Source organism: Meleagris gallopavo, chromosome 1 (assembly GCF_905368555.1).
Source record: "Meleagris gallopavo chromosome 1, MGAL_WU_HG_1.1, whole genome shotgun sequence".
NCBI classification, from domain to species: Eukaryota; Metazoa; Chordata; class Aves; order Galliformes; family Phasianidae; genus Meleagris; species Meleagris gallopavo.
This window is the reverse complement of record NC_139404.1, coordinates 77,078,384-77,092,516: the sequence shown is the minus strand read 5'-3', so window position 1 is coordinate 77,092,516 and position 14,133 is coordinate 77,078,384. Positions and strand designations below refer to the sequence as shown.

At 40.0% G+C, this 14,133-nt stretch overlaps 1 long non-coding RNA gene across 2 annotated transcripts in view; it reads left to right on the top strand.

Moving 5' to 3' along the window:
- Nucleotides 1-7,781: 7,781 nt before the first annotated feature.
- Nucleotides 7,782-14,133, top strand: part of LOC146545447 (uncharacterized) — a 32,532-nt gene continuing 26,180 nt past the window's right edge. For both annotated transcript variants that reach the window (XR_014886435.1, XR_014886434.1), the window contains exon 1: nt 7,782-12,038. This is a non-coding gene — a long non-coding RNA (uncharacterized LOC146545447). The remainder of the gene's footprint in view (nt 12,039-14,133) is intronic.

The window sequence follows — 14,133 nt, the reverse complement described above, 5'->3', positions numbered from 1 at the left end:
CTGCTGATTCTGGGTAATTGCTTGAAAACATATTTATTTCTTTTCCAAGTAACTTGTTGTTTCTAAAATTTGGGTGGGACATGAAACACCTGCATGAGTCTGGGACATGTGGCACAGGAACAGAGGAATTCGTACCTTTGGATGGAGGCTAGGCAAGATACCCTAAAGTGCAAGTGTCATTACGCACTGAATGACGTATATTGTTTATACAAAGCAGAGTTTTGGCTGCACCTAGAAGCACACAGGCTGAGGAGAGCAGGGTAGCCTCTGGATATGCTGAGGAAAGGTTATTTATATCCTGACTCCAGGGATGGTTGCTTTTACAGATCCTGAGTGAGAGACGTCTTGGTGCCATGTCAGGCTGGGAGCCCGCCCTTTTGTTGAGTTTGGCATTGAACCCCACCTTTTCTCTCGCTCTTTCACACTTTTGAGCATAGATCATCATTCATTGTGTGCAGTGAGTTTCTCTCCTCAGGTTACTGATTCTTCCGGTGCTCCATGTGGGCTCCTCGGGGAACTGCACTCCATATTTTGGATCCCACAGGTACCTGCGTTCGATTAAAAAGTAGTTTGTGATTTTTATGACCAGTATTACACTTTTCCCACAGAGCTCTGTTTCATTATTGTTGCCTCTTGAGTCCTATTATAACCTGAAAATGTGTTTGCATTCCTTTGTACAGAACTTGCTTACTCTGTGCTAGCTATGGAAAAGGTACTGCTTTAAACATAAATAATAAAAGAGATAAAAAAAATCATCATTTCTTTTAAAAAAAAAAAAGATTTTACATCTGCATGATTTTTGAGTCATAGGAACTTATAGTGGTGTGACATAAGAATTCTAGATCAGATAGATAGAGTCTATTTGATGATTTATAAAGATAAATACCATTTTCCACTTACAAAATAGCTTTGTAGGGGCCACAGTTTCTTCTGAGCAGTCAAAGAGGAAAACGGGAGTTCTGAAGATTTTGCATAGTATGTGGTATACAGATCAAGCTAACAAGTTTTGTAATTAGAAAATGCAGTGTTAAATGAAGCTGAAATATGTGAAGATATAAAATAACTTCTGTAATATATTTCTTGGAAAAAAATTAGATAACTTTCAATAAAGTGGAATGGTTTTGTTTTAACAGTTGCAGAAAGTAATATTTAAATACAGCATATCCAAATGATTTCATGAACAGAAATTATTTTCTGTAGTACAAATAAAAAAAGATTTTTTTTAATAGTAAGCTATATTTTTCTCGGGGCATGTTTCGTAAAATGCAGAAATTAAGAAATACCCCTTTTTCTTCCAGTTTTGGAGAATAAAGGCATTCAAAGCTGAAGAACTGACTTTAAAATGGAAAACATTCATCTTCCCTGTCTAGTTGGAAATGTAAGAGACTTCTTGTGTTTTAATCATGAATTTAAACCACAGATTCAAGATAGAATTTGTCCTACAGTATGCTCTTACACACATGCTAGCATATTTGGGACCTTATGTTCACTACAGCTGGTACCTGTGTTGATGTTGTCCTAATATTGATAGTACAATGATCTGCCACAGGCAGGTCATTTAAACTCTTCTCTTTACCTTCCATATCGAAAAGTTAAGGTTATGGCGTTCATGTAGCAACAGCAACAATTAACATGCAAGGTTTGATCTACTGAGTCAGTCGGAAGGATGGACTTGTGATTAAGCCTGAAGTGTATGATTGGATCTAAAATATATAGGATTGATGTACTGATCTTAATTATTTTTACATCACAGTTTTCTGTTATCAACAGAAATTTGAGAAGTATTTCTCAAATTCCATCTTTAGTATTGGTTTGAAGTCAGTTTGTTGACATTTTACAGAATCCAGCCACTTTGGCTTTGTGGTATCTTGGTGTTATGTTTTTTTTGGGAGGGAGGGGTGATGTTGTTGTTTTATTTGCTTATTATTGAAGACTTCTATTAAGAAAAAATACCTCACACTGACTTCATTGGAGAATATTGGTAGCTTGTAAGTCCTTTAATCTAGAAGGAGTCAGAACAGTTTATAGATTAAATATCTGCAGGACACAGCAGATTAAGGCAAAATGCTGCTCCACCAGCCTGTGTTCAGAATACACATTATTTTTAGTAATGACATAGGAGAGAAACAAAGAATATCTAACAAATATTCCACGTTGAAGCTATGGTAGTCTCTCTTGGCAAGCATAACAAAGTATCAGTGGAAGGAAAGCAAAAGATTCCAGTAGTCATTTTCCCTTGATCTTCATGTTGTCCTGTAAGTATCTCCAAGCCCACTCTGAGAAATTTGATACTGAACATGGGACTTCTTTTTTTTTTTCGGTAGACAATCAGAGAATACAGTGAAATTGGATTACATTCATCAATGCATTTACCCAAAATAAAATTAACAAAGTATGTAAAAATGTTAAAGAATTCATTTGAATGTGCTATATGACTGTGTTGGTAGTCTACATACCATTACACTGCTTCAGCATGGCAAATGAAGAACAGTCCATCACAAAACAGCCCTTAGCTTCACACTGTGCTAGGAAGTATTGGATCAAAGGCCTGATGTGTTCTGCCAGAAGATGTGATTCAAATTTGGTTGCAGTATCTGAGAATTATTGCTTATAAATAATGTTGAATACATCCAGATGGGACTTAAATGGGGTGTTAGTATTTCCAGCAGGCCTTGCATGTAACAAAATGCAGGAAAGCTTATGAGCAAAGTCATTTTGAGTCTTTGGATATCTCTGAAATACCAAGAACCTGATTGCAGGCCAGAGTTGACAGACATGCACTTGAGAAAAAGCTGCTGCTTCTAGAGAATAGGACTTTGCTAAGAGATCAAGGATCAGACCAACAGTCTGCAAAAACTGCGGAAAATTCTCTATTGACAGACTTACATCTAAAAAACTTTGATCGGTTCCCAAGTCTGTAAAAAACTGGATAGTTGACAAGGCTAAAATATAGTACTGTACTGCCATGCCAGTATGCCTTTTAATAAAGAAAATGAAGAAGGAATTTAGCACAAGCTTGCTAGATTTGTTTTCAGGCTCACTCGGTGCCCAGACTGCCTCTGTTGACTCATTGCCCTCACTCTGCTTTCCTGTTTTGTACTATTCTTCAGAAGAGAGCTCATCTCCATGCAGAGGCTTATATTCCAGGATAATTCATACCCTTCTCTATAGTGTAGTATTTTCAAACCATGTTGAAAAAAGTGCAAGCATTAGTGTGCACAGACTAAAGAAGCTACTGTGTTAATCTTCTGGCAGAAGAACCTCAAAGCCAGCTGAATTGCACATACATCCACTGAACCTTCCTGTGTGTCTTTGGCTCCTTTCTAAGCTACTAAGTAGTAGCTAACTCAGGGAAAGCCTGTTCCCCTACCTGCGACTTCCTGCATCTTGTCTTTGCCACAGGCACAGAACCCATCCTTTCCTTCTGCCTTACCTAAATTTGCATTGGCTTCCTCCTCCATTCCTTTTTTCTGGATGCTCCCTTTTATCACTTATCCAGCCAAGGCTTCATGCAGTGTCACATGGATTAATGTTATATAAAGTGAATTCACAAAATACGTGTTTTTCTGACTATTAAGTATATCACATAATGACAGAATGACAGAAGGAAGGTCTTTATCAAGGTGAGGAATCTATTCACTCAAGCACTGAACTGTGAGGCGACAGTCAAGTTGATATGTTTCCATATATATATTTTTTATTTACCATTTTAAAAACATTGGATGAATGCCAACTGTTGGCTCTGTGCAAAGGAACAAGGTGTCCACAGGCTTGAGCTCTGTGATTCACCTCTAGATGGGCTGCTCTTCAGAGATAACTTCTCCCCTATTTCTCTGAACCAGGTCCCAGTAATGATAACAAGTACAGAAGTATCCTTTCTACTTGAAAAGGAGCTTAGCTCTTAGCAAGAATATTTGTCATCTATGGAACTTTAAGAGGCTGGAAAACTGTAGTGGTTTTCTTATTTTTGTGTAATTTCAGTGCTATATTTGTGTTCACATTTTGAAAATAAACATTTCACAGTAATTTCTATCTGCCAAAAGTCTTTTTTTTTTTTTTTTTTTTTTTTTTGCCACCAGCAATTCAGTATCTGGGCTTAAAACCTAACAGTGAATCAAAGTGATTTAAGTGGGAAAGAAAGACCTCCCAAGTGAAGCAGAAATGATTTGTATTAAAACTTGTAGCTCTTACATACATAAAGCAAAAGAGACATATGTTTAAGAGCCAACAATGAGTCTTTCAGTCATAGCCAATAGATGGCAGTAAAAGTCGAGGAATAATGAAGATGAAATCTGTAATCTTGAAATGGTTTGTGGATTCTTATTTCTATGCAGGGATTTTACTGGTGTCCTGGTACACTATTGTTTTCAGTTAGATCCAGAAGACTGCACTGCATGGTTTCTTGGAGAGCTATTTTTCCTTATGGTTAGTGTCTTTCTCCTTAGTTTTTTTTTTTTGGATGCACAGGAAATGTCAACATATCTGTACAACAAATTTAACAATTTAGCTCCACAGACAAGACTCCCTGTAGAAATGTTGCAAGCACAACGACCAGCTTATAGATAGAATCACCCACAAACTGCTGAAACTCAGCTTCCCCTCAAAGGCCCAGTAACTAGTAGGTCCATCAACTGAACAACAGCTCATGGAGAAAGCGAAGACTACAGCCTGCTGACGTACAGATAGCCAGTGGAAGCAACTGGGAGCCCATTTGTCCACAGTAATGTCTGGTCAGCGTTTGGATTAGCAAATTGAGTATAGCAAAGAAAAATAATCCCAGGACCTTAAACAAATGCAGTGGTCAAAGCCCAGGCTGTGCATTTTGTACAAAGCAAAGCCTTGTGCAGCAGAATACTGCATTGGCATGCATTGTGTGACCTGAATGAAACACTCAGCATTGTGGCTTGTGCTAGTTACAGTGTCACTTTGCAATAGCTGAGCCCTTCCCACCTGGGCATTAAAGGACATGACTATCTTCTGCCGTAGCAAGAGGGGTGAAACATAGGAGTATAAACCTGGAGGGAAGCCTGGGTCCCTGCTGTTCTACCCTGACTTTGCAGGTATTCTCAGAACATTACACCTCTGGAAGATTTAACACATTCCATCCTTAAACTAGTTTGTTTACCTTCTCCTCCTCCTCAGAATGTCCTTTAATTATCACCTGTAGTGTTTCATACTTCTGTGGTGCACTCTGCTCCAGCTATAGCATATAATCATATAAACTGTAAGGAACATGATATAATTATGCTAATACAATATAGAAAATACAGAATTAATGACATCTAAATCTGAATAATAAGATGTGCAGTTCAGATTGAAAGCAGTTTTGACATCTTTTCACATCTTTTCCGATAAGAGAAAAATTAATTTAGAGTTCTTGAAAATATGAACATTTTTTGACAGGTAAAACTTTTCAGATAAACTTTTTCAATGAAAATAGAAGCATTCATTCCACAGAAAAGTCTTCTCAGGGGAAAGACATTTAATCACAAACTATGTGTAACACAGGAAATAGCATCCTTTGTTGAATCATTAGCTACCGCAAAGAATCCTGAGTTTTCTGTGGTCCTGTCCCTGCTGAGAGTGAGAGATTCCTCATGTCCATGGCCCTGCAAGGGTTTAAATTAAACCTACTTTACACACATTGTGGAAGGCTGACTTTAATTTAATGACTTCAGCCCAAAATCCAGTGGGATACATGTTCTCTGAAGACACTTCCACAAGATGCTTTGGTAAGTACCAATTTGCTTGAATTTCTCCTTGAAATGTACTTTTTATTGTTCCTTTTCCTTTTCACAACCATCTCCATTTTAAAGCACAGAAAAATTTACGTGGGAGAAAGGTCATTTAGTTCAACTCCCTGCTTAAAGTGGGATCAAGTCTCACAGATTTTCTTGTAGAGCTGAGAAATCTAATAAAATTCTGTAACTAAGACAACTGAAAAACTCATTGAGTGGCAAGAAAATGTCATGTCATTTATTCAAGGCAGAGCTGAAGGCATTCAGTGACACACCATTATTAATACAGTTACTTGTTCCCATTTCAGCCTCTGCAAAGATCCAGCATAAACTATACACGATTCCCCTTCCTGTTTTGTTTAAACAGGACTATAAGTTTACATCCGGCTTGTATGAGTTAGAGTGTATTCAGCAGTAATGCACTGAGACACCCAGACAGATCTTTATTGATGGTAATAATTTCTTTCTTGTTTAATGCCATGGCAGCTGTTAGCAAGTTCTGATCACTGCCTAGTGAGGAGGTGGTTTTGTCTTGCCAAGTACTTTCTGCAGTTAAATCTGGAGGTCAATAGTCCTCTAGAAGAGTGTTAAAACTGAATACCAAATTAAGGAATGAATCACAGGGGAACTCTTGTGGAGTTGAATTACACGCACCTGAGGGTGCTGAGAGAGCTGGTGGAGATGATTGCCAAGCCACTTTCCACCATCAGTATTCCTAGTCAACCAGAGTGGTCCCTGAGGATTGGAGGCTTGCCAGCGTGACTCTCATCTACAAGAAGGGTTATAAGGAGTGTCTGGAGAACTACAGGCCTGTCGTCCTGACCTTGGTGTCAGGAAAGGGTATGGAACAGATCATCTTGAGTGAGATCACATGGCATGTGAACAACAACTGAAGGATCAGGCCCAGCCAGCATGGGTTGATGAAAGGTAAGTCCTGCTTGACCAACCTGATCTCCTATGATAAAAGACCCACTTGGTGGATAAGAGAAAGACTGTTGACGAAGTCTACCTAGACTTCAGCAAACCCTTTGAAACTTTCTCTCATGGTATTTTCCTGGAGAAGCTGGCAGCCTGTGGCTTGGACAGGTACACTCTTCGCTGGCTAAAAAACTGTCTGGATGACAAAGCCCAGAGAGTAGTGGTGGAGTTAAATTCAAACAGCAAGCAGTCACGAGTGGTGTTCCCCAGGGGTTGGTATTGAGACCAGTCCTATTTAATGTCTTTATTGATGATTTGGATGAGGGAATTGAGTGCACTCTCAGTAAGTTTGCAGACAACACCAAGTTGGGAGGAAGTGTCAATCTGCCTGAGGATACGAAGGCCCTACTGAGGAACCTGGACAGGTTGGATCAATGGGCTGAGGTCAGTGAGATGAAATTCAAGATCAAGTGTCAGGTCCTGCACTTTGTCCACAAAATCCCTGGGCAATGCTACAGGCTTGGGGCAGAGTGGCTGGAAGACTATGTGGAGGAAGTGGACCTGGGGGTGTTAGTTGCTGCTTCTCTGAACATGAACAAGCAGTATGCCCAGATAGCCAAGAAGGCCAATAAGCATCCTGGCTTGTATGTAAACAGTGTAGTCAGAAGGACCTGGGAAATGATCGTCCCTCCGTACTCAGCTCTGATGAGGCTGCACTTCATGTACGGTGTTCTGTTTTGGGCCCCTTGCTACAAGAAAGGCATTGAGACCCCAGTGTGTGTACAGAGAAGGGCAATAAAGCTGGTGAGGAGTCTGGAACACAACTCTTCTGAGGAGTGGCTCAGGGACCTGGGATTGTTTAATGTGGAGAAGAGGATGCTCAGGGGAGACCTTACGGCTTTCTCCATCTCTCTGAAAAAAGGTTGTAGTGAGGTGGGGATTTGCTTCTTATCCCATGTAACAGTGATAGGACAAAGTTGTGTCAGGGGAAGTTCAGGTTGAATACTGGGGAAAATTTCTTCTCAGAAAGAGTAGTCAGGTGCTGGAATGGGCTGCCCAGGGAGGTAGTTGAGTCACTGTACCTGGAGGTGTTCAAGAAACATTTAGATGTGGTACTAAGGAACATGGTTTAATGGGGAAATATTAATTGTATGTGGACAGTTAGACTAGTGATCTTGGAGGTCTTTTCCAACCTTGGTGATTCTATGATACAAAGTTTGTATTTGAATAAAATCTGCCTGGGGATAGTTTGATAATGCTGTGATATCAATACCTTAGACAAGCCTTATGGTTGCAGAAAAGACTTGACAGCTACATGGAACAGATTTAGAAACCTCCTGGAGCTAATCTACATTTATATGTAAACTGAATGAACTTCTTCAGACAAAGAGCCAATTCAAATCTTCTGAGTTCTGCAGGCATAGTCATGTTTTGTTGTCTCAAAATAAGGTGCAAGAACCAGACTGTTCCTGACTTCGAATGTGGAATGTGGAAGGGAAAGGTAAGGGACAGAGTGCACCAGGGCTGTACTTGCCCATCTGTCTGGGGAGAATGGCGCCTGCTTCCCACTGGCACAATACTGTCAGCAGCAGCTCCCAAGCCATCCTTCATGGTAAGCAGCAGCAAGCCTGGTTTTTCTGTGCTGCTCCTGGATACTTACTCCCTTGGTATGTTTATCTTTGCTTGGGACTAGGACTGTTCCTGTGCATACAGCATGTGTTGTCAGCATCTGCATGTAGTAAATGCTTCACCTGTATTTACTTTAGTGCTTGTCTCCTCTGAGGGAATGATTTCAGTGTGGCTGGAAAACAGCAAGGTATGGGATTAATAAAGTAGGGTATTCTCTATGCAAGAAGTACAGGACCATCTCATGTACATCAAGCCTTCCCGCTGCAAGCTTCATGAGTAGCAAGGCTGTTCCTCCAGCAAACACCAGCAGCCAGGATGAGAGCTGATAAAATAGAATGCTGGGATTCTTTCACCACCAGCTTTAGACAGAGGCTCCATGGCTGTCCTGCCAAGAGTATCAGTCCCACGGACTTCAGGGAAGGCTGTTGCTCCTGTGGGGCTGCAATTCTCCATATTAATTTCTCATATCATGGTATTTTCATCAAAATTTACTTGAAGAAGGTGGCTTCAAATTGTTCTTTTTCAAAAGAAGACACAGGGATCACATTAAGAACCATTTTGTTGATCTCTGAAAAAATGTGGATAGGTCCAGTTGTTTGAATACAGCCATGTACTTCATTTGAGATGACCGCTATTTCTGAGACAACTGTATGGAACTGGCAGATGTTTCAAAGGATCTACACGAGGCCTTTTCCTTCTGTGATGGCAGACAGAAGCAAGAAGGAACACTTATGTTGTACAAGATGGCTCTAGATATTAATATTTAGGCACCCCACTGGTAAATGGTGTATGACTTTTCCATTTCTTCAGGGTAATGTCTTCAGGAATCAGTTTGCTAATTTCAGAAATGAACTATTTTGCAGTAATCCAGTCTCAGAGGGCTTTGTGCTCAGCCCTATTGCTGCTTCTAGCCTCTATCGAGCTTCAACCTTGCAGCACCTTACAGGCAGCCACCCAGTCATGATTACTGTCTCTCTGGCCACCATTGGGTAGCCATGTTAAAATGGCCTCCTAGAAAGCTGAGAGTTGTCTTGTGAGCCTGGGAGCTTATTGCTTTATACTTCAGGCATCTATAAGAACCTGATTAATTGTTCTGGGCTGTCTGACTCTTTGCTGCAGCTATGACTCAGTCATGTACCTGAGGTGAAGTTGCTAAGTTCTCAGTGATACAGGTAGAGAAGAGCCAGAGGGAAAATAAAAGGGCTGGAAACAAGTTTTTGCATCTATCAAACCGCACTGTGTCCTAAAACTATCAGATGACTATTCCATACTGACTCATCCCAGTACTCAGCTTCTGACACATGTCTAGGAACTGACAGGAACACTGTTTTCCTTCCTATAATGCAGCATAACATGAAAGAAAAGAAACAAACTTTTTAACAAGACCCAATGACACACATGCAATCTATCATCACAACATACTAGTATGTTCCACTGGCTCTTTAGGTAATTAGGATATTCTGAAATTTTCTTAAAATTGAAGTCAACATGAGTGACATTTCTATAATCTGGAATAGCTGAACTTCTGTAGCACAGCTAATATTGTCCTAAGCCGGAGCACAGACAACGACAGGTCAAAACAGTAATTTCAATTTCATGTATGTTCTCGCTGCTGTATGTTAGTGTTAGAAATAGGAATTGTGCTGAAAGGAAATAGGAGATATCTCAGAGTCTGAAAGTGGTTTGGCAAAATTATCTTGTTTTCAGTAAAACCATACTTGAATAGTCTTCTTCCTTGTAGCAGATCTACCTGTAGACTTGCTCCCTCCTCAGACTGATGTAGTCTCATTTTAAAAGAGCACAAAGAATGTGCTTGTTAATTGAAATTCATACACGGTGAATTTCCCAGCCCGATATTCCTGAGTATCAGTTATATCACCGTTATACAGCTCTTTTTACAAAGTCTGCATAAATATTCTCTTCCTTTAACCACGGACTCCAGGTATACACATTTGAAATAGGAAATAATTGCCTAGTTCACTCCCTTGTCATCTTTACATAATGGATCACCTTCTTCAGCGTTCCTGAACACCTCAACCTACAGGGATCTTCTATGTCCCACAGTTCTCTTTCACTAAAGTTTTTTTCACTTTATATGCCTTCTTGCAGCAACTAAATGTTGGGTAGTATCACTCATATGCTAGGATATTGGACTACACAGGATTTTTTTGAAAAAGACTCCATGGATGAAGCTTCTTCATGAAAGCATCCAGACATTCCACTGTAAGGATAGCTAGAAATAGTCAATTTAAGCTTCAAATTATCATATATGTTTACACATCTCATGTGCTTTCTTTCCTAAGATAACAATAGCGTAAAAGAAAGAATGCAAAAACAGCTGGCAAGCATCTGTTTTCCTTCATTTATCCTTATTCTGAAAACTCTGAAATGATCATTTTTTGGGAAGCAGAAATATGAATTACTGGTTAAAAAGATTTGGTCCAGGTAACCAGCATTTCTTTTATCTTTCACCTTGTGATCAGTTTTACCATGTCTTCTGTCTGCAATAGCAAAGCCTGTTTTCCTCTCCTCTAAAACACCACAGAGCATGCCCACATGGCCTTCCTCACAGTCCCAAATTAATCCCTCTGAATGACAAAATTATATGTGGCATCTGAAAGGCTTCTTGTCTGGGGAGGCTGTCTTCAGATGGGGAGGGCCAGCACCCACATTCCCTTCCTACCTTCTTCCACAGTTGGCTTACTTTGTCTTACCTATACAATCATAGAAATAATGGAGACTGAGAAGAAGAATGTGAGCACTGTGTAAATGCCCACTATGAAGTGTGTGAAACCTTAGAATCATAGAATCATTAAGGTTGGAAAATAACTCTAAGATCACCAAGTCCAACACCAACCCATCCTCACCATGCCCACTAACCATGTCCTTCAGTACCACATCTCCACGATTCTTTAACACTTCCAGAGACAGTAACTCAACCCTGGGCAGCCCATTCCAGCACCTGACTACTCTTTCTGAGAAGAAATTTATCATAAGATTCAACCTGAATCTCTCCTGGGACAACCAGACTAATCAATCCCAGATCCCTCAGACACTCTTACTTTGAATGCCTAGCTGTGCAATCCAAACTGCACACATCTAAACTGAAGCTGCTATGAGAAAAAAAAAAAAAATTATTAACCCACACATTTTCCAAGTGTGTTTATATAATGTTGTGAATGAACTCCCACAACAATGGTAATAAGATGTCATCGTTATAACCCTAGAAACTCTCTGAGAATTATAAAATTCCTAGAGTTGGAAAGGAGCTTTAAAGGTCATTTAGTTCAATTCCCCTGCGATGAACAGGGACACCAACAGCTGTATTAGCTTGCTCAGAGCCTGGTCCAGCCAGGCCTTGAATGTTTTCAGGGACAGGGTTTCCATCACATCTCTGGACAACCTGTGCCAGTGCCTTACCACCCTCCCTGCAAAAGACTTTTTCCTTATCTCCTACCTAAATCTATGCTCTTTAAGTTTGAAACCATTTCTCCTTATCCTGTCACCACAGACTCTCCTAAGGAGTCTGTCCCTTTCTTTATTGTATCTCCCTTTTAGATACTGATAGGCCACTATCAGGTCACCTCAGGGTCTTCTCTTCTCCAGGCTGAACATCCCCAGATCTTTCAACCTATCCTGGTAGGAGAGCTGTTCCCTCACTTGGATGATTTCTGTGGCCCTGCTCTGGATGCACTCCAACAGATCTATGTCTCTCCTGTACTGAGAACTCCACATCTGGATGCAGCACACCAGGTGAGGCCTCACCAGCACAGAGTAGCTTGGCAGGATCACATCCTTCAACCTACTGGCCACTCTTCTTTTGATGCAGTCCAGGATACAGTTGGCTTTCTGGACTGCGAGGGCATACTGCACAAATGATTATACTATGTTTGCTATTTAGCCACTTCTCCCAGAGATTATGAGGTATTTGAGCCATTTTTCATTTGTTTTTCAGCAGGCAAAAATAAAGCAGGTAGTGGTTTTCTTCTGTCCAGATGCCTATTCAATCAAGAGCAAAGAGGCTTACCAATTGATAGCCAAAAGGAACAACTGGACCCTACCATCCAATTGCAGATGGGAACTCCAAACCAAGAGCTGAAAAAAATCTGGAATTTCTAAAGTAATAATAACAACCTTCTATCAACTAGTCTTTAGCAGTCTTACAGCTCAAATGCATCTTTATTTACATTAACAATACCTCTCATTAACCTCCTCACATTAGCAATGAGGGAAAGTATGTTGTACATAATAAAAGCACGGCTTTTCAAGAGATGGTTCCACACAATCGGCTCCTGAAGAGACAAGGAGAATAGTTAATGTAATATCTGAAAAACACCTTCACTTCTGTAGTGTGTTCTTGCACTGAAACGGGTGCCTTCAGTTTCTTCTCAATTACATTAAGAGGACTGAGAGAACAGAGGTCTCAGCCAGTGGAGGGCAGCAACAGCTGTGCCTTTACACGACAGTTACTGGCTGAAAAGTGCTAGGTTTGCAGTTCAGCCTCAGGACACTGAGAAATATCTTAATACTGTTAGTGATTATTATAAAATCTGTTTATGTTTCTAACTTACTAATGAAGAGACAGAAATTTCAGATAGCATCATGGCTGCTTTTTGCAATGTGTCATGAAACCCACAAAATGGAAAAGACCTCACGCAGTTCTGAGAAATGCTCAAGGTACGATTCAAACTAACAGCACTAAAGAGCCTCTCTAGAATAATGACCACACTATACTTTAATTCAGCATCCCTCCTAATACTTTACATTAATGTTAAGTATCGTAGAATCGTAAAATGGCTTATGTTGTAAGGCACCTTAAAGATCATCTTGTTCCACCCCTCTGCTGTAGGCAAGGTTGCCAACCTCAGATTGTGTTGCACAGGACCGCTCCCAACCTGGCCTTGAACACCTCCAAGGGTGGTGTATCCATAACTTCTTTGGGCAACCTGTTCCGTTGCCTCACCACCCTCTGAGTACTCCAGATGGGGCCTTACAAGGCAGAGTAGAGGGGAACAGCCACCTCACTTGTCCTGGTGGCTACCTCTCTTTTAATGCGGCCCAGGAAGCAGTTGGTCTTCTGGGCTGCAAGTGCACATTGCTGGCTCATATATCTACAGAACTACACAGAGCAGATACAAATAAATTAATACCAACAAACTGATTTAACAAAAGCAACACAGACAGTGATGAAAAGGAATCAGAGAAAGACTCGAGGAAAATATGACAAAAATTATCTCTCAAATTTTACCTTCAAATCAGAAAGGCTAAGTACCTCACTAGAGTAGACAGTTAAGAATAATAAGCCATTTTGCAAAAAGTTCAAGCTAGAAGTTAATGTATACTTTTGCAAATAGGCTACAAAACCACTAATAAGTCTGGAGGGAGAATAATTCTATCTTATTATTTATTTATTTATTTATTTTCCCCAAGGTTGAGAGGAATCCTATTATGCGTGGATCTGTAGGGCCAACTGATGATCCATATGTAAACCATATGAAAAATAAACATTCAAGAAAATGTTAAAATGAAAAAAAAATAACTAAAAGAAATCCCAGGCCTGCTGTACTAAGTATACGGTTAAAGAGATTCCTTGACCAGAATTTTTCTTAATGAGGAATGCAACAGGATATCTCAAATTGAAATATTAATTGATAAGGTTTCAATATGATGTTAGGAGAAGAGCTAACATGGACCTTTAACCAGGTTAATCATATATCAACAATGTGCTGGAATTCTTTTAACACAGGCAAGGGTCATCTAATTTATGTTATATTTTTGTATGTTTTTAAATGTTTACCTCAAATACATCAAAACGTCCCAAGGAAAAGAAGAATGCAAAACAACAGCA